This window comes from Hypanus sabinus, chromosome 6, assembly GCF_030144855.1.
Source record: "Hypanus sabinus isolate sHypSab1 chromosome 6, sHypSab1.hap1, whole genome shotgun sequence".
In the NCBI taxonomy this organism is placed as follows: domain Eukaryota; kingdom Metazoa; phylum Chordata; class Chondrichthyes; order Myliobatiformes; family Dasyatidae; genus Hypanus; species Hypanus sabinus.
Window position 1 is genome coordinate 153,897,088 of NC_082711.1, and position 21,292 is coordinate 153,918,379.

Here is a 21,292-nt window from a genome sequence, read left to right on the forward strand (position 1 = left end):
AGGCCTTTTATAAACACCATTTTGGATAGAATTCGGTGTGTCAAAGTATGGGAAAGCTTACAAAGATCACTTAAATAGTCAGGAACCAAATATTGTAGATTGATCCCGACAAACACTTCATCAGAAATTCAATTTCAAAATCAATTCCAATCTTTGCTGAGATGAAGAATGTATGAATTACACTTCAGATGGTGTTAACTTTGAGTCTGAAGTGATAGATTTTGGTAACACTGGGCTACAAAAATGAATGATTCAAAGAATAAAATTCTACAGAACAGGTTTATTCAAAATGAAAAACACTAAATAAGCTGTATGAATAAATAAATGGAAGTGCTAGTAACAGAGTCTTTTCCTGTCTCTTGTGGTTCAGCATAGCTCATGACTGTGAGTCCAACAGTCAAGGTTCAAGTCCCAATGCAATGAGTTTTAAAATCAAGGCTGGTGTTCCCGTACAACACTGACAGTGTGCTACACTCTTAAAAAAGTTGTCACTTAGACAAAAAAATTCACCTAAACTTGGGCTGTTCTCTTAGTTAAATTAGGGAGCAGTGACCACAACTCCTTGAGTTTTAAGATAGCTACAGATAAGTATACATATGGACTTTGCAGGAGAGTATTAAATTGGAGCAGGGCAAATTACGAGAGCATTCAGTAGGACTAGGGAGAGTTAATTGGGAATAGCAGATTTTGGACAAGTCCACATCTGACATGTGGGGGATGCTTAAAGATCAACTACACAGAGCACAGGACAGGTATGTCCCAGTCAGACGGAACAAGAAGGATGGCAAGGTAAAGGAACCTTGAATGTCGAGAGAAGTGATGAATTTCTCAAGAAGAGAAAGGAAAAGTATGTAAAGCTTAGGAAGTTAGGATCAAACAGAGCCCTTCAGGATTATGAGGTACTCAAGAAAGGAATTAGAAAAGCCAGGAGGGGCCATAAAAATGCCATGGCAAGTAGGATTAAAGAGAATCCCAAGGAATTCTATATATTCATCAAGAGCAAGGTACAACTAAGGAGAGGGTAAGTCACTCAAGGATAAAGGGGGAACATTTGTTTAGATGCGGAGGATGTGGGTGAAGCCCTTAATGAGTACTTTACATTTATCAAGAAGGAGGTAGTGTTGGGACTCTTAAAGTGGATAAATCCCCAGGGCCTAATGGGATATATCCCAGGTTAGTGAGAAAGGTAAGAGAACAGAATTCTTAGGGATAGGATTTATGAGCATTTGGAAAGCCATGGCCTAATGAAAGGGAGCCTGTAGGTTTTGTGTGTGGCAAGTCATGTCTTATTAACTTGACCGAATCTTTTGACAAAGTTACAAGGGTGATTGATGAAGGTACAGCTGCAAATATCATCTATACAGATTTTAGTAAAGGCATTTGACAAGGTCCTTCATATTAGGCTCATCCAGAAGATTAAGATGCATGGGATGCATGGTGAATTGACCATTTGAATTCAGAACTGACTAACCCACAAAAGACAAAGGGTAGTAGTCAATAGGGCTTACTCTACTGCAGGTCTGTGATTAGTGATGTTCTGCAGGGATCTGTACTGGGACCTCTGTTGCCCATGACGTATATCAATAATCTGGATGAAAATGTACATGGGTTGGTCAGTAAGCTTGCAGATGATACTTAAGGCTGGTGGTATTGATAGCATAGATGACTTGCAAAGGTCAGTTAGTCAGTTGCAGATATAGGCAGAGAAATGGCAGATGGAGTTTAACCTGGCCAAATGTGAACTGTTCCACTGTGAACTGTCAAATTCAAAGAGACAATACACTATTAAGGGCAAGACCTTTAACAGATGAATAGAGTGATCTTGGGGTCTAACCTCTTTGCTCCTTGAAGAAGGGTCCGGCATGGCATATGGCATGCTAGCCCTTATTAGTTGAGGCATTGGATTCGATTTTATGTTGCAGCTTTATAAAACTCTAGCTGGTGTGTTGCATACAATTCTGGTCACTCCATTGTAGGCCTCCATTAGTCTCGACAGACCATGGATTTGCGCCTTGGAAAGTTTCCAGGGTGCAAGCCTGGGCAAGGCTCTTTTTTTTTAATGGAAGACCGGCAGTTGCCCAAGCCTCAAGTCACCCCTCTCCATGCCACCGATGTTGTCTAAGGGAAGGACATTAGACCCATACAGCTTGGCACCGGTGTCATCGCAGAGCAATGTGTGGTTAAGTGCCTTGCTCAAGGACACACACGCAGCCTCAGCCAAGGCTTGAACTAGCGACCTTCAGATAACTAGACGAACGCCTTAACCACTTGGCCACAGGCCACTTGGTTACTCCATTATAGGGAGGATGTCAAGTCTTTGGGGAGGATGCAGAAGAGTTTACCAGGAAGCTGCCTGGATTAGAGAGCATTTGCTATAATGAGAAATTGGACAAACTAGGATTGTTTTCAATGAAACGGTGGAAGCTGATGGGTGATCTGATAAGATTATGAGAGGCACAGATAGAGTCAATAAACAGTATCCTTTTCTCAGGGTAGAAATGTTTAATACCAGAGGGCATACATTTAAGGTGAGAGGGGTTAATTTCAAAGGAGATGCAAGTTTTTTTACACAGAGTCATGGGTGCTAGTAGCAGATATATAAGGGACTTCAAAGTGACGTTTACATAGGCACTTGAATCTGTGAAAAATAAAAGGATATGGCCATTTGTAGGCAGAAGAAATTAGTTTAGTTGTCCATTGTGGGCCAAAGGGCCTGTTCCTGTGCTGTCCTGTTCTACGTTGATGTAAGATGCTGGAAACACTCATCAAGTCCAGAAGCTCCTGTTACTGTTGCAGGTGAAAGATCTTTCAACTGATAATGCTGCCTGACTTGTTGCAGCGCTTGCAGTTTATATTTAATAAACTACTGTTATGTACTCCTGGCATTCATATTTTCTGTGGACTGTCACTTTAAAACACCGGGAGAATGAGACTGACTTTTGGATACTGTTTGAGGGGAGGGAGAGAGGGAGATGGGGGAGAGAGAGAGAGAGAGAGATGGAGTTATTTGATGGACAATCAATGTTATGGTTTCTCTGCAGCTTGTTTACTTTTTACAAGGACAGTTACAGACACACAGACACACACCAGTGAGTCGGTCGCTGGTTTAAACTTTCAGTAGCCCAAAAGGGGTGAGTTGAGATCAATCCAGAGTATTGATAAATGACTTTCACAAGTTCTGCAACTAGAATTATTTTTGCAGAGAAGCGAAGAGGGAGAGGAAGATTTGGAACAGAAGAAACCCAGTGACAAAGAGATCACTGTTTGGACTCCCTCTCTAAGTAGACCATGAGGATGAGTTCATTTCCATTCGGATACGGAAGTGTGATTGTCACTTAATCTGCAGGAGTGGGTTTTTCTGGTGAGGGAAAAACCTTTGTGAATACCACATGTGTGTTTACCCTTTGTCTGGGTGTGGTAGTTCACTGAAGAAGGCACCGCTGTGGCAAATCACTGTTGGAGTTATTTTGTATGTCATGGAACTGGATAAGTGGCTATTACATTGTGTGTGATTGGGGTAACCTTTTGGAATCTACTGGTGTGTTGACCCTTGCCTGGGTGGTGGTTCCCTTGAAGAGGGTCTCCTTTGTGATTAGCTACTGTTGGTGATAATCTATATATGGATTCTGTTTGAGTATCCTGTGGCCACCATTTTGAGATGTCCCGTAGCTGAATTCGGGTGTGGTACCACTTGTGTTGAAAGGATATTCGTTGAAGATCACTGTCGGTGATACTTCGTGTGTGAAGTGGAACAACTTCAGAGATAAAACCTACTGCTATTGTTGTTTTGTATTGCTGTCGTGGAATCTGTAGAATATCGATGTAAATGCCTTCTCACAACAGTCACCTTTGGATTACAAATATCTCGCACTAATTAACCTGAGGATTCAACTGAACTTTCTTACATACCATCACAAGACCATATCACTTACCACCTAAGCTTGAAGAAGTTTTGGGGCTTTATATATTTACACCTACATATGCATAACACCATTAACTCTTGATTTACCTGGTTTAAGTTACTATATGACATAGTTACTAATAAAGCAGTGTTTTGTTAACAGCAAAACTAGCCTCCAGGTGTGTTCAATTGTCGCTGATACTTTTACAGGTTGCATGTACAAGACACTACCAACTCTAACCCAGAACAGGCAAGAATGGAGAGCACTTGGGTTAACAGCGCAGGACTGGATTTCTATTTTCAGGTAAAGGTAGCATAAAACAAAATGTTAACAATAATCCTGAAACAACGAACCTTCTTGACTTCGAGACACTTGGGACAAAGAACGTAGGTGGAACGGAGCAAAGTGAAAGTCAAAGGTTGACCTCTATGGTGAACACCATTCTTCTCCTGTTTTGTTTCTCTGTCTAATATTAACCAGACATGCTTGTCCATGAGCTCACAGCCTCTCACTCTGCACAAGACATCAGAAGTGATAGTACCAGAGTTCTAATACATTCTTCTCATCACCCATGCATCATTTGTGGCTCCGCGTCTCAGTGATAAAGCTTGTAGCTCACAACACACTGCTTATCATGGTATATCAGCTCCAGCAAATTTAGGGATTGAGTGTAAGATGTGATTGCCTAATCAAGCTCTGAGATGGGACCTTTTGACTGGAGGATCAATTCATAAAACACAGTGTTTATTTGATTATAATTACCCTCAGAAGTTCTTGGATAAGCTGGGATCATTTCAAGGGCTTTGAATATTGCAGATTTTTATCTCCTAATCAGCCTAGTGCATCATTTCCCCAGGACATTGTGAAATGGAGCAAAAGTGCTTTTATCATTTTACATAAAGTGTCACAATTGTATGGGTCAACCAGCCTCCTATGTCCAGATAAGAGAACCATTCTCCAAAGAACCGATCTTTAATTTGTTTTCAATTATTTCCTCTTTTTACCAGGCTGCAAAGAAGGTGGTTCCTGACAAATGCAAGATCGTCTTCAATAATATTGTCTTCTCCTCTAATAGGACTTTGATTTTGCTTTTAGCACAGAGGTTAAAGTTATGGGTGAAGTCTGGGTGTAGATCCCTTTCCAGTCACTCACAGTGTCCTCACATAGTATCTTTAAAATATGAATTTGAAACATGCAAAAATCTGACATGGTTATTTTATAAATAATACAATATTTTGTGAGATATTTGCATGATCAGAATATAGAATTTAACTGAAAAGGGAACATAACTGTTTAAAAAGTAATCTCACATAAAACCCAATCTAAGTCAAATGAAAATACTTGACTAAAATATGGATGCCATGCTGAGCTTTACATGAGATAGCTACGGGGCTGGGTAGATCAGCTGAGTGAAAAGTAAATTTTAATTCAATGGAACAAACAATAATTAGTGAGTTAAAGGCCCAAAAGCATTAGTTATTCCTCATATCCATAACAGGAAAAGCATTAATATTTGCGCTGGAAATTAATTAACTAAACATTACAATTTACAATGGTATTTTAGACCATAAGACCACCCAGGCAAGTCTGTTCCGCCATTTCATCATGGCTGATCCAATGCTGCTCTCAGCCCCAATCTCCTGCTTCTTCCCCATATGCCCTGACCAATCAAGACTCCATCAAACTCTACCATCAATATACATAAAGACTTGGCTTCCACAGCTGCCTGTGGCAAAGAATTCCACAGATTCACCACTTTCTGGTAAAGAAATTCCTCCTAATCTCCATTCAAAAAGGAAGCCCCTCCATTCTGAGGCTGTGTCCTCTGGTCTTAGACTCTCCCACTATTGGAAACATCCTCTCCCCATCCACTCTATCAAGGCCTTTCACCATAATATACAAAATAAGAGCAATGATCTTGCCACACAATTAGATATTGGCAGATACGACATTATGTGCATTACTGAGTCATGGCTGAAAGAAGATCATAGTTGGGAGCTTAACATCCAAGGATATATCTTGTAGCGAAAGGGCAGGCAGGTACTCAGGCAGTGTGAGTGGCTCTGTTAGTTAAAGAAAGAATTCAAATCCTTAGAAAGAGGGACATAGAATCAGAAGATATAGAATACTTGTGGGTATAATTAAGAAACTGCAAGGGTAAAAGGACCCTGATGGGAGTTGTATACAGGCCTCCAAATAGTACCCAGAATATGGGATACAAGTTACAATGGGAAATAGAAAAGGCATGTAAAAAGGAAAATGTTACATTAGTCATGGGGGATTTCAATATGCAGGTAGATTGGGAAAATCAGGTTGATGTTGGCTGGATTCCAAGAGGGGGAATTTGTAGAATGTCCACAAGTTGGCTTTGTGGAGCAGCTTGTGGTTGAGCCCAGCAGGGGAAAGACAACTCTGGATTGGACGTTGGATGACGAACTACATTTGATTAGGGAACTTAAAGTAAAGGAGTCCTTAGGAAGCAGTGATCATAAAATGGTAAAGTTCACCCTGCAGTTTAAGAAACAGAAGTTCAAATCAGAAAGTGGAGTGAAGCAAATTACAGAGGTATAAGGAAGGAGCTGGCTAGAGTTGATTTGAAGCAGACACTAGCAGGGATGATGACAGAACAACAATGCTGGAGTTTCCAAAAGGTGGAGAAGTATTCTAAAGGGAGAATGAGGTAATCATGGCTGACTAGGGAAGTCAAGCATAAAAGTGAATAAGAGCACATACAATATAACAAAAATAAGTGTGAAGCCACAAGATTGGGAAGCTTGTAAAAATGAACAGAAGGCAACTATAAAAGCTATAACTAGAGATAAGATGAAATATGAGGGAAGCTAGATGTAAAATGTAAAAGAGGATACCAAAATTTTTTTCAAATATATGAAGAATAAAAGTGAGGCAAGAGTGGAGATTGGATAACTGGAAAATAATGCTGGACTGCAGACGAACTTAGTAAGTATTTTTAACAGTTTTACTATGGAAGGCACTAGCAATGTGCCACACATTCGAAAGTGTCAGGGGGAAGAAATTAATGTTGTCGCTTTTAAGGAGAGAGTGCTTGGGAAGAAGAAAGGTCTGAAGGTAGATGAATTACCTGGACCAAATGGACAACACCCCAAGGTTCTCAAAGAGGTAGCTAAAGTGATTGTACAGGCATCAGTAACAATCTTTTGAAGATTCACTAGGTTCTGGAATGGTTCCAGAGGACTGGAAATTTACAAATGTCACCCCACTCTTTACGAAATGAAGGAGACAGTATAGAGGAAATTATAGGCCAGTTAACTTGACATCACTGATTGGAAGATATTGAAGTCCATTATAGGTTACGGGGTATTTGGACATAAATGATAAACTAAGCCAAAGTCAGCACAGTGTCCTTAAGGGAAAATCTTGCCTGACAGATCTGTTGGAATTCTTTGAGGAAATAGTAGGCAAGACAGGCCAAGTAGAGTCAATGGATTACAAGGCCTTTGACAAGGTGCCACATATGAGGCTGCTTAACAAGACCCCCTGTTATTACAGGAGAGATACTAGCATGGATAGTAGAAGGCAAAGAGTGGGAATAAAGGGGGCCTTTTCTAACAGGCTGCCAGTGATTAGTGGTGATCAACAGGGGTCTGTGTTGGGACTGCTTCTTTTCATGTTATATGTCAATGACTTGTATAACAGCACTGATGGCTTTATGGCAAAGTTGCGTTCATTACAAAGATAGGTGGAGATGCAAGTACAGTTGAAGAAGCAGGGAATTTGTCGAAGGACTTAGACAGATTGAGGGAATGGGCAAAGAAGTGGCAGATGAAATATGGTGTAGGAAAATGTATGGTCATGCATTTTGGTAGAAGGAATAAAGGCACAGACTATTTACTAAACAGAGAGAAAATTCAAAAAGCAGACATGCAAAGGGACTTGGGATTCCCTAAAGGTTAATTTGAAGGTTGGGTGGGAAATAAGGAAGCCAAATGTTATGATAGCATTCATTTTGAGAGGACTAGCATTTAACAGTAAGGATGTAATGCTGAGGCTTTATAAGGCATTGGTCAGACTACACTTAAAGTATTGTGTTGGCATTGGAAACGGTGCAGAGGTGGTTCACGAAAATGATTCGGGGAATGAAAGGATCAAAAGATATAACGAGCACAGTAGATAGAGAGGAACAGATGGACGTTATTTACTTGGATTTCTAGAAGGCATTTGATTAGGTGCCACATAAAAGACTTATCCATAAGGGAAGGATGCATAGAGTTGCGAGTGATGTATCAGCATGGATAGAGGATTGGTTAACTAATAGAAAGCAGAGGGTTGGGATACATGGGTGTTACTCTGGTTGGCAATCAGTGGTGAGCGGTATGCCGCAGGGGTCGGTGCTGGCCCTGCAATTGTTTATGATACACGTTAACGATCTGGAAGGGGGGACCAAGAGCAGTGTATCTAAATTTGCTAATGAAACTAAACTGAATGGAAATGAAAATTGTGCAGAAAATACAGAGAGTCTGCAGCAAGATATAGATAGGTTGAGTGAGTGGGCAAGGGTCTGGCAGATGGAGTACAATGTTGGTTAATGTGAGGTCATCTACTTTGGAAGGGAAAATGAAAGAGCAGAATACTATTTAAATGGTGAAAAAATTGCAGCATGCTGCTGTGCAGAGAGACTTGGCAGTGCTTGTCCATGAATCACAAAAGGTTGGTTTGCAGGTGCAGCAGGCTATCAAGAAGGCAAATGGAATGTTGGCTTTCATTGCTAGAGGGATTGAATTTAGGAGCAGGGAGGTTATGCTGCAAATGCACAGGGTACTGGTGAGGCCACGCCTGGAGTACTGTATGTAGTTCTGGTCTCCTTACTTATTGGCTTTGGAGGTGGTGCAGAGGAGGTTTACCAGGTTGATTCCAGAGATGAGGGGGTTAGCCTATGAGAAGAGATTGAGTTGCTTCGGACTGCATTTGCTGGAATTCAGAAGAATGAGAGAAGATCTTATCGAAACATATGAAGTTATGAAGGGATAGATAATATAGAGGCAAGAAAGTTGTTCCCACTAGTAGGTGAGACTAGATCTAGGGGACACAGCCTTAAGATTCGGGGGAGTAGATTTAGGATGGAGATGAGGAGAAACTGGTTTTCCCAGAGAGTGGTGAATCTCTGGAATTCTCTCCCCGACGAAGCAGTGGAGGCTATCTCGGTAAATATACTTAGGACAAGGTTGGATAGATTTTTGCATAGTTGAGGAATTAAGGGTTATGGGGAAAAGGCAGGTCAGTGGAGATGAGTCCATGGCCAGATCAGCAATGATCTTATTGAATGGCAGAGCAAGTCTGACAGGCCAGATGGCCGACTCCTGCTGCATGTTCTTATCTTCCTAAAGTATGAGGAACGTTTGATGGCTCTGGGCCTGTAGAGTTTATAAGAATGTGGGGAGGGATCTCATTGAAACCTATCAAATATTGAAAGATCTGGACAGAGTGAACATAGATAGGATGTTCTCTAATAGTGGGTGAGTCTAGGACCGGAAGATACAACCTCAAACTCGAGGGACATCCATTTAGAGCAGAGATAAGGAGGAATTTCACAACAGTGAAAGATTTATCTATGAAGCTTTCAGTATAGTCTCCACATGGTCTCCCATATGGTCCTGAGTGTATCCAACTCCAGCTGCAGTCCATTGACCTTGTCAGTCAGGAGATGAGATTGGATACACTGCCTGCAGATCTAGTCATCAAGGAGACCATTAAGTACCCTGAAATTCCACATCTCACAAGAGGACTATTCTACTGCCTTAACTACCATCCTGTCTACACTTGTTATGCCTACAACTTCTCCAAGTTAAGTTCTGGCCTGTGCCTATTCTCACCCAAGCCTGAATTTAGCAATGATTTATATTCATACACAGTAGGGCTTAGGTTTTTTTTAGATAATACTGAAAAGCATAAACTCAGCTCCTGATATTGTGACCTTGGATTAAGATTTAACATATTGCTCTGCGGGTGATATGCAACCGCATTTATCATTTCATCAGCTGTAATATTCTGGACTCAGTTAGTTGTACAATATATAACTTTACATAATCTACCTTTTAAACAAATGTAAAGTCCTGATGTATTACAAGACATTTCAACCTTCAGTTTCACCGCGTTCTGCATATTGTTTGACTTGTACTCAATGCTACTTAAGACTCATTGTGGACAGGATGTTTTATTCCACACAGTCCGAGGTGGTACAGCATCTAATTTAAAATCCAATTTATATAATGCTTATACTAGAAATTCAATACTCTATGAATAAGTTGGTTCAACACTTCCAGGTCTGGAGATAATGGCCTAGAATTTTAAGATGCAATAGGTACATTTAATGTCAGAGAAATGTATACAATATACTTCCTGAAATTCTTCTTCTAGGATGGTTATCAAGTGGTCATTAGTCAGGGGATTGAATTCAAGAACCACAGGGTTATGTTGCCGCTCTACAAACCTCTGGTTAGACCTCACTTGGAGTACTGTGTTCGGTTGTTGTTATAGGAAGGATGTGCAAGCTTTAGAGAGGGTGCAGAGGAGATTTACCAGGATGCTGCTTCGATTACAGCACGGGCTTTGTGAGGAAAGCTTGAGAGAACTACAGCTTTTCTCTTAGGAGCGACGGAGGATAAGGGGCATGGATAGAAGTGATAAAAGATTATGAGAGGGCGCAGACAGAGAGCCAGCACCTCTTTCCCAGGGCAGCAGTGGCCAATACCAGGGGATATCAGTTTAAGATGAGTGGAAGAAAATATAGGGAAGATATCAAAGGTAAGTACTTTTACACAGAGAGTGGTAGGTGCCTGAAATGTACTGCTGGCCGTGGTGGTAGGGGCTGATGCGATAAGGTCATATAAGGTATTCATAGATAGGTACGTAGATGGGGGAAAAATGGAGGGTCATGGGCTGTGTAGGAGGGATGGGTAAAATTAATTGTGGACTCATTTTATATAGGTTAGCATAATGTGGGCCGAAGGGCCTGTACCGCACTGTACAGTTCTACGGTCTAATTTTACAACCCAAGGCAAAGATCCTCACAAAGGAATCATGGTATTTGCAGGGAGCAATTCCTGTTTTCTGATGCTTGAGTAGCAAAATAAAGAACCTGGAAATCCAAAACAAAAACTGGAAATACTAGATAAAATGCGCAGGTGAGTCCAGGCAGCAGCTGTAGAGAAAGAACCAGAGGTGCTCAATGTAAGCTTAAAGAATAGCGTCTTATTTTAAGTCTAGGTACATTGCAGCCCTTGAATTCACTGGCAAATTCAACAACTTTAGATCATTCTGGATATGTCTTTCATTCCTTTCTGTCTCACGCTACCAGCATTTAAAATACACAATGTGCCTGCACTTCGGGGGGTGGGGTGCTGAGCTGCATTCCTGGAAACCAGCCCTTATCGTGATATTCTACAATACAAAGCCACATCATCTGTGCATATGTCACCAAATGTGAGTTGAAAATATTGTGCTTATTTATTTACTCTTTACTTGTAAACTCCACAAGAGTGAATACTGTCCATACCACAGATTCTTGGGCAATGAGTTGTGAATTCCGCAAGGGCAAATCTCTGTATCCTGAATGGCCATAACATGAGGGTTGTCTATAACAGTTACCATGATGTCTTTAATCTCCACCCAGCACAGACATTCCCTCTGTTCTTTCCACCCTCGCCCTCTCTGTAATTTAAAACATGTTTGCTTTCTCACATTTGCAACTTTGATGTAGGTGACGTGACCTGCGATGGTAACTGCGCATCTCTCTCCACAAGTATTCCCTGACCTGTTGAATATTTCCAGTGTTCTCTGTGTTTGCAGCAGATGAAAGAAATTTGCAAAAGCGGTGAAATTTTCAAACTTACTAGTCAGCTAGTCGTACTAAAGAACTCTCTCAAACAACATAAGAGGATGCAAAAGGTATAATTTTTACCTACATATTTAAACACAAAGTAAACACTAAGCAAGTAGCTTAAGACCATATGACAATAAGATGTAGGAGCTGAACTAGGCCATTTCATCATCGCTGATTCATTTTCCCTCTCAGCCCCAACCTTCTGCCTTCTCCCCATATCCCTTCATGCCATGACCAATGAAAAATCTATCAACCTCTGCCTTAAATATATGTAAAGATTTGGCTTCCACAGCTGCCTGTGGCAATGAACTTCACAGATTCACCACCATCTGGATAAAGCAATGCCTCCTCATCTCCATTCTAAAGATGCCCTTCTATTCTGAGGCTGTGTCCGCTAGTCCTAGGCTCTCCCACCATAGGAAAATCCTCTCCACGTCCACTTTATCAAGGCCTTTCAACATTCTATAGGTTTCAATTAGATCACTCCTCCGTCTTCTGAATTTAATCTTAAATTCCTATCAATTTGATAGGATCATTCTGATTCTAGTGAAGAAGTTGAATCACTGATAGTAACTTTGGGGTTTTTCTATTTAATCAGAAGTCCTAAGGTTGCAGTCAATTTCACAGGTGATACCAAACTGATGCCATTTATTATTAAGTCTCCATCATCTGTGATAGTGCCAAGTTATTTTCTGCCACAATAAAGAGTTTGATATTTTCCTCGCAGAAATACCAGTCCTTATATCTGTGCTTAATCTCTCATTCTGACTTTACATCACTCTCTAAAGAAGCAAGATTGCTAAATAGAGTCCAACACTGATACCTGAAAGTCCATCAATAAAATTTTTTCCAGTAATCTTGAATGAATTACTATTAATGATGTTCGACCATTACTTGGACAATATTCGAAAATATCCTTACCTACCCTTATTTACATGTGTCAAACTAAACAATGGAAAATCAGAATTTAAATCATCTTTCTATTTCTGTTACAGCCAGTGTAATACCAGCCAGAGAATTTTGAAACCTTTCATGCAATGCAAAATGTCAATGTGCCTCAAAAGATAACAGGCTTGTCTTTCAGCTAAAACATGGTAACATCAACCTTCAACCAGAACCAGTTGATGAATCCAGAAATAGATCCTGAATCTCACACTCTCAGCTTGTCTGGCTTATACTCTCCCACACGTACCTTGCACCCATCCATGCATTGTGCATACCCCAACAATATGGCTTGGTGTTCATTTATGTTCAGTTTTCTTTTGCATTCCACTGATGTTGTGTTATTCTTTACCAATGTTGTACTTTCCTGGATGGGCACAATTTAGGAATCTCTCCATTCACAAATACTGTAATTTACCCAATAAAACAGAACTTCCTGACAGTAAAGTTGTCAATCACTATTCCAACACATCCATCTTCACAGGTAAAACAATCCTATGGCTCAGGAAAAGACCCATCAAACTACACCATCCACAAGGGTTTGAGAAATCAAACATGACCTCAGCAGAAGTGATATCACAAAGAATAACATTGGGTTATCAAGTTATATTGGATGAAAACAGGTCCTTCGGCCCAGCTGATCTATGCCAACCAAAATATCCAGCTCTTGGCCAATAACCTTCTAAACTAGGGACTCCCAACTTTTTTATGCTATGGACTAATACCATAAAGCAAGGAGACTGGGCCCCAGGTTGGGAACCCCTGTTCTAAACCTTTCCAACTCATGAACTTGTCCAACAGTTTTTTTTTTAATTATTGTTATTGTACCTGCTGCAGCCAGTTCCTCTCATTCATATATTGACCACGTTCTCGGTAAAAAGACTGTCCCTCAAGTTCATATTAAATCTTTCCCCTATGTTCTTAAACTTGTGCCCTAGAGTTCTTGATTCCCCAATCCTGAGGAAAACAGACTAAATACATAAACCCTATCTATGCCCCTCATGATTTTATCAATCTCTATAAGATCACCTCCCAGCCTCCTGTGCTCTAAGGAATAAAGTCATAGCCTGTCCAACATCTCCCTATAACCTCAGTCCCTCAAGTCTTCGCAGCGTTCTTGTAATATACCTTATTAGATATACTTGTACACCTGCTGTTAATGCAAATATCTAATCAGCAGCAACATGATCCACAAAAGCATGCAAGAAGTCAGGAGATCTAGTTGTTCAGACCAGATTTCATAATATGGAAGAAATGTAAACTAAGTGACTTTGACCGTGGAATGATTGTTGGTGCCAGACAGGGTGGTTTGAGTATCTCAAAAACTGCTGCTCTTCTTGTTAATGACAGAGGTCAGAGGAGAACAGCCAGACTAGTTCAAGCTGCCAAGAAGGCGACAGTAACTCAATTAAACACACGTTACAACAGTGGTCTGCAGAAGAGCATTTCTGAACACACAACACATCGAACCTTGAAGTGGATGGGCCACAATAGCAGAAGCCCATGAACAGGATACAGGAGGTAACTAATAAAGTAGCTACCAAATGTATATTATAATAAAGGGTATATGTTTGAACAATGATAAATGGAAGAAAGTTCATAAGCATCAAATATATAAAAAATGTAATAACCCCAAAAATGCCACACACCAAAAACTGCCAATTTCAAGCATGTGCATATTTACAGTTAAAAGTAAAAATCCAGAACTTGCTTTCAATGAAATCTCAAACAGAGCATGTAGATTAAATTAATAGAATTAATTATTTGATGTGAATTTCAAGTTTTTACACATCATTTCTATTGTAAAAAAGATAAAACAAGATTTATTTAGTCAACATGTGCAATTCAGATTTCAATGGCAATTTTATATAAATAGTTTGAGAAGCTCTCTGCCCCTGAAAAATTGAATCCCACAAAATGTCATTATATCTGGGTGACATCAAAACAGTCAGAATTTTGTACATTAAGATACTGCATCTTCTAGATCAATGGAGAGCTTTTTGGTGTGAATTTCAATCTTGGCAATATGATTTTAAAAAGTTATTACAATATGTAACACATTTTAACTTCCTGAGTTATTGCCAGAGTTCTTCAACCTGAGTGAATCCTCAGTCACAGAACAATAACTGGATGCTACAGATCCTATAGAATCTATAGCATAGATGTTGCAGAAAGAGAGCTGCATCAGAAACTCTGCATTATATCAATGAGCATCTTTCACTGCGGTTGGCACAAGCTTTGGCATACACTGGAAAATACAGACTATATCTTTAGACAGCCATTATGAGAAAATGCTTGCATAAAGATATTACAACTGAAAGAAATACATAGACAAGCACCGAACACATTGGGCATGTCTTTTCAAGCACCTAAATATACATACATCACAGAATTCATATGAAAAATACATCTTAGACAAGGTAAGACATCATTGGAGACAATACTCAATGCACAGAGATCTATACAAACATATTGTGATCACAAATAAAAATCAAAGAGAAAGACAAGGGTTTAAAATAACTGTAAAAATCTAATAGTAAAAATCTAACTGTAAAAATCTAATCTCTTGCTCTTTTGAGCATCCACATAATTTCAATCCATTGATTTCACCTTTCCACAGCCATGCTGCAATAGAAACCTAAAGGATGTACCTGTGAAGCAGCACAGAGGAATAAGCTCTGAAAAAGTCATTACATGCAGTAGTGGCTCCACTGCACAAGTGCAGAGAAAGGCCATGTGTTGAGCAGCACCACCCTTAGCTGTAGAATTTAAGTCAACATACCAATCTTCAGATGCTTTCTAAAATGTGCCACTGCCTTGCATATCCCTGTGCTGATTTTCATCTTTGACTCAATTGGTAGAAATTTCAACCAAAAACAAAAAGGTGCAGTATTAAGTCCCAATCCAGAAATTTGAGCATGCATCCAGAATGTGTTTCATTCTAAGATTGTGGAAATGTTGTACTAATTAAGCTGTCATCTTTCAGGTGCAAGATACTATCCTAAGAGGAGCTTAGAATATCTATGAACATCCTAGCCAATAGTTATTTTCAGCTAAAATCAGATGTCCCGATCAGTTACTTCACTGACATAGTGCACCTAAAAACTAATAACTAAACGCAATCAGCACTCCACTTGTGTTATTTCATGCCACATGGTTCTACATGCAGAAAAAGCTATATTATTAAATGAGTGTGATGTATAGACCTTGGTTGCAGCTTGCAAGTGAGCAGAAACAACACAATGCAGCAAAATGCAAAAATATATTTTTTTTTGCAAAAAAGTCTGTGAAAGGAAGTGCATAATAAACACTACGATTATTAAAACAGTGAAAAAGGACAACAAGCTAAGCGATGCAGCTGGGTGGATGTTACTTCAAACAGTCGGAGAAGGACATTAAAAAAACACTAATGATTCTACAGAGGGATAAGTACTGTAGAAGTAAAGTTGGACCCCAGCTATCCAGTTAAAGTACATGTACTACATGTGCAGATCCAGTCTCCTTTTTATGCGGCTTACAATACTACCAGCAAAACTAGGGCTCACAAAAGGCCTTCCTTCCTTGAAAGCACGGAAGTGGAGAAGAGATCTAATTCTTTTAAGATTTTAAGAAATAATATCAATATTGACCTGACATGCCAGGCAGACAATTCAGAGCATTAAGGAGATTTTTGGTTATGAGATCCAGCTAATGTTATTCTCCACTGACTTCAACGCTGTCATGCAATTCAAATTCTGACACCAAATATAATTTGTAGGGAATTCTGTAATTGACCAAGTCCAGATGAATTCTTCTTTAAATATGAGATATTACAGAAAAATAAGCAGCACCACCAAATTTCACTTTTTTGTTTGGTTCCAACCGATTTTCCCTTTCTAGCTTCCTGCAACATTTAAGAACTTTTGATTTTTATAGTTCATCAGAAGAGGCTCAGCCACTGAGGTTGTTGTTCACTGTGAGGATGAGAATACTGGCTGTAGGAAGGATGGGCAACTATACCATGGCACTATGGTTTTGAAGGATTCTTAAATGGGAGAGTTAGAGAAATGCAGTTGTATTGCAGATAGTATAGACAGGCGAATACACAATTAAGTGTTGCAAGAATCAAGAATACTGAAGACTGTGTTGTCTGTCTGTCTGTTGCCTGGGTTTGGCACAGGAACTTGAAGTGGGAGGGAAAAGATCCAGTTGTTGTGGTCCATGTGCATGCCAACAACATAGGGAGAACAAAGAAAGATATTTTGAGATAAATTGAGCAGCTGGGGGATTAAATGATAATGCAGAACCAAAAAGGTAATCTTCTCTGGATTCTTACATGACCCATATGAAAATTGGCACTGGGTTAAAAAGATCAAAGAGCTAAATGTGTGGCTCAAAGATTGGTGAGGGAGAAGTGGGTTTGGATTCAAGGGATATTAGCACCAGTATTGGGGAAGGAGGAAGCTGTTCCAATGGGATGGGCTCCACCTGAACCACGCTGGGATCAGGGTCCTGGCAAAGTGTATAACTAGGGCCATGGATGGGGCTTTAAACTAAACTGTAGGGGGTGATTTCAACAACTTGGAAAACTGTTAAAGTAAAAGGGAAGGAGAGTGCAGAAGGAGGTTACTGAGGTCTCCATAATAAAGAAAAAGAAAAAGAAAACATTTAGAAAGGATAAGAATTAAATTTCAAGCAACAATGAGACAGAATTGAAAGGAAGGGTGAATACAGGTCTGAACTTTTGAATGCACACAGTATACAAAATAAGTAAGACAGCACAGTTAGACACTGGTAGGAATTATTTTTGTGTGCATCACAGAGTCATGGTTGAAAGAAGCTGACAGCTGTGAGTTTAACATCCAATGAAACACATTATATCAAAATGACAGGCAGCTGGACCGAGGGGATGGGGTGGCTTTGTTGGTGAAAATGAAATCAAATCCTTAGAAGTGACATAGGATCCAAGGATGTAAAATTCTTGTGAGTAGAGTTCAGAATCTACAAAGGTGAAAACACTCTTACCGGAGTTATATACAAGCATCTTAACAGTAGCCCAGATGTGGGGTACCAATTCCAATGGAAAATAGAAAAGACATGCAAAAAGGGCAATGCTATGAAGATCACGGGGGATTTCAATGTACAAGTAGATTGGGAAATCAGGTAGGTGCTGGTTCTCAATAGAATGAATTTGTGGAATGTCTGCAGCACAGCATTTTTGAGCAGCTTGTGATTGAGCCCACTATGGAGAAGGAAATTCTGGATTGGGTGTTGTTTAATGGATCGGATTTGTTAGTAAACTTAAGGCAAAGGAAGAGACAGAAGCTAAAAATCAGAATTATTAGTATTATAGTTGAGGAAAGATAACTACAGAAGCATGAGAGAAGAGCTGGTCAAAGTTGATTGCAAAGGGACATTAGCATGAATGACGGTAGAGCAGCAATAGCTGGAGTTTCTTGGAGTATTTTGAAAGACACAGAATTAGTTCATCCCAAAGAAAAATAAGCATTCTAAAGGGAGGATGAGGCAGCTGTGGCTGACTAGGGAAGTCAAAGACAGCATAAAAGCAAATGAGAGGAAGTTCAATATACCAAATACTAAAGAGAAACTAGAGGATTGGGAAGCTTTTAAAAACAACAGAATCCAAGTAAAAAACACATGGAGATAAAAGATGAAATACTGTAAGCCAGCTAATAATAAGTCTTATGAACTCCTGTCATTGATAATAAATAATGCTTGTGGAGTGTTATTTTGAACAACACTCTCAGAGGAAAATTGTTTCCTTCAAAACAACAGATGAAACTGTTTTCATCCTTGCTTTCATTGTCCTTTGCCTTATCTCAGCTCACTGATTTATAACATCATCGTGAAAACATTCCACATCGTGCCACCTCAGCAAACAACTGAACCACAGTGTCAACTGGATTGTACCACAACAGATGAAACTCTGAACCATTTATCCTTTCACTATACTGAAAGAGACCTCCAAAGTTCTAATCAAATGAATTCAAAGCAAACTCTAATCTTGCATGCGCCTAACTGCTGTATTTTCCAATAATTCATAAAAACAGATGGAATGCTAAGCATGCGGTGGACCTAAACCATAAAAGTCCCTAATGACCCTGTTAGGTTAAATTTACTGGAGACAAAAGCAAGGAACAAACCAGTGGAACAGCTCAACATGTCAAGCAGCATCTATGAAGACAAAGCAATGACTGGCATTTCAGCAGGAAACCCTGCGTCAGGAATGTGAGTGTGGAGAGGAAGTGAGATAGAAGGGTGCGACTGAGGCTGGTATGTGATAGGTACAGCCAGGTGAGGGGAGAAGATGGTGGATAGATAGAACCGCGTGGAAGAGAGGTTAGGAACGATGAACCAGAAAGGAAAAGGAATTCAGGTTACTGAGTATGCAGGTGACACACAGATTGAAGCAGGTGGGGTGGAATGACAAATGACGGGAGTGATGGGAATGGTGAACAAAGGGAGAGAGAACCTGAGTGAACAGGTGTGAGTGAGGAAGCGCCGTAGGGGGAGTGAGTTACCCAAAAATGGAAACTTCATCCCGTTAGGGTGCAGGGAACATGAGGAGTTTTTCTTCTAATTTGCACTTGGCCTCACCGTGGCAGTTGAGAAAGCTGAAGACAGAGTGTGAGAACGGGATAGGGGGCTGAAATGATATTCAATGGTATCTCAATATAGCTGCTGCAGCAGACCACAGGTGCTCTGCAAGATGGTCACCTATTGGTCCTGCTGAAGTAGAGAAAGATACTTTATGTCACAATCATCAGATACAACAGATGATGTTGGAGGAGGCGCATATGGTTCTCTGCCTCACCTGGAAGGGCTGGTGAGGTCCCAGGATGGTGGTGAGGGAGAAGGTACAGGCACAAGTGTTGCACCTCCTTCAGTTTTGTGGGAAGTTCCAGAATCCGGAGAAGGGCAAGTGGAAAGGGAATAGAGTTACCGCAAGTAAAAACAAGTGGCAGTCGAACCCAATTTCATCTGTTGGAAATGGTAGGATGTGGAAAGATGAGGACCAAGCCAACTCTGTCTCTGTTCTGTCTGGGTAAAGGGAGAATAAAAGCAGAAATGCAGGAAGTACAGGAGGTATTACGTGAGGGTTCCGGCAAATACAGCAGAGAGGAAGTACTGCTTCTTGAAGAATGAGGGAAGCCTCACCCTGAGAACAGATGCAGCAGAGGAGACTGAAAGGAAGGGAAGGCTTCCTTACAGAAGACTGGGCGAGAGGAGATGTCATTGAGACAGCTGTCCAAGGCCATGGGTTTATAGTAGATATAGTTAAAATTACCCCTTTGTCCTTTTGACTGGAAAATGTTACAGTGAAATGGTATCATGATAATCACACATAGAATAAATAGGAAGTTGGAACAAATTCCAAACCTTTATGTGAAGTTTGTAATAAAGCCAAATTACAGTTGGAAAATGATATGGTTTTCTATATCATATCACACATATTGAATATGGATTCTATGGCTACAGTAAATAACATTTCAATGGACTGACATATAACACCATTAGTACAGTGGATTCTGGCTAATTGGGACACATTAGGACAAGTACATTTTGGCCCTATTAACTGACTGCCATGATTAGCCAAAGTTTCATGGAAACAGTTAAAAAGGTATAGATAAGGCAAACTACTGTTTAACTGAAAAAGAAATGATGTATTTAAATGAAATACAGAACAAATTAGAACACTGCCAGTACTACTACAGTACTATAAAACTGCATATCAGTCCTTAATAGTTATCAATAGAGGAATTAAACTGCATATTTGTTCTTAGTAGTTATTAACAGAGTAATTCAATCGGTGTACACTGCCGTGTAGGGTGACACCTCTGGTGAAGGGGCTTACTCCCCACCGGGCACTCAGCTCTCACCTGTGGCTCCAAGTGGATGTCTGCATGTGCCAGCAGCCTCACTCCAGCTCACTGCTTCGACAGGCAGGCTAAACCAGGTAAGGGCACTGGCGGGCCTCATAACCCGGTGAGATAGGAACATGCCTGTTCTAGCGTGCGAAGTCCGTTCTGGTGGATTGGGTGGACGAGATCAACTGTGAGATCCAATGGCCAAAGAGGCAGATTTGCCATATTCGTGGAGAGCGAAGGTCATGATAAGGCGTAAAAGAAATCATGGTTATCCACCGCAACCAAGGAAGCTGCCTGTACCACTTGTACCACCGGACCTAGACTTCCGTGTTCAAGAGAGTGGAACAATTGTCCCAGTGCAACAGCTTTTGCACTTTAAAAACTCTCCCCATACAAGTTTCAGTCATTGTCGGATACAATGGACAACCAGCAGCTCCAGTGTTCTTTTGATGGATTGTAAATTAACAAAATTAGCACAGACACCTAGTGCAGATAATGGGCTGCCTTCATACAATGCTTTCAAAGATTGAATCCTCCAAATCTTCATTTTCATTGTAACATTCATGATAATTGCCAATACCTTCAAATACTTTGTAGTTCCTAACTTGTAGTGGAATTGGTTAATTTTCCTTCCTGGCTGATTCTGGCATCTCCAAACTTTAATGCTTGAAACCACAGTGAGCAAAACTATTCTAAACTGTCTTACTGCTTATTTCTCACCA

The 21,292-nt window shown here is 40.2% G+C and overlaps 1 protein-coding gene and 1 long non-coding RNA gene across 7 annotated transcripts in view; one reads left to right on the top strand and one right to left on the bottom strand.

Moving 5' to 3' along the window:
* The window catches only part of LOC132395973 (rab effector Noc2-like), a 234,463-nt gene that overhangs the window by 35,514 nt on the left and 177,657 nt on the right, over positions 1-21,292 (bottom strand). The window lies entirely within an intron of this gene.
* LOC132395975 (uncharacterized) overlaps positions 1-21,292 on the top strand; it is a 49,247-nt gene that overhangs the window by 15,978 nt on the left and 11,977 nt on the right. The window contains exons 1-2 of one of the 2 annotated variants that reach the window (XR_009512799.1): positions 763-789; positions 4,112-4,205. This is a non-coding gene — a long non-coding RNA (uncharacterized LOC132395975). Of the gene's footprint in view, positions 1-762; positions 790-4,111; positions 4,206-21,292 lie in introns of those variants that run through there. The other variant, XR_009512800.1, reaches the window with a different exon arrangement.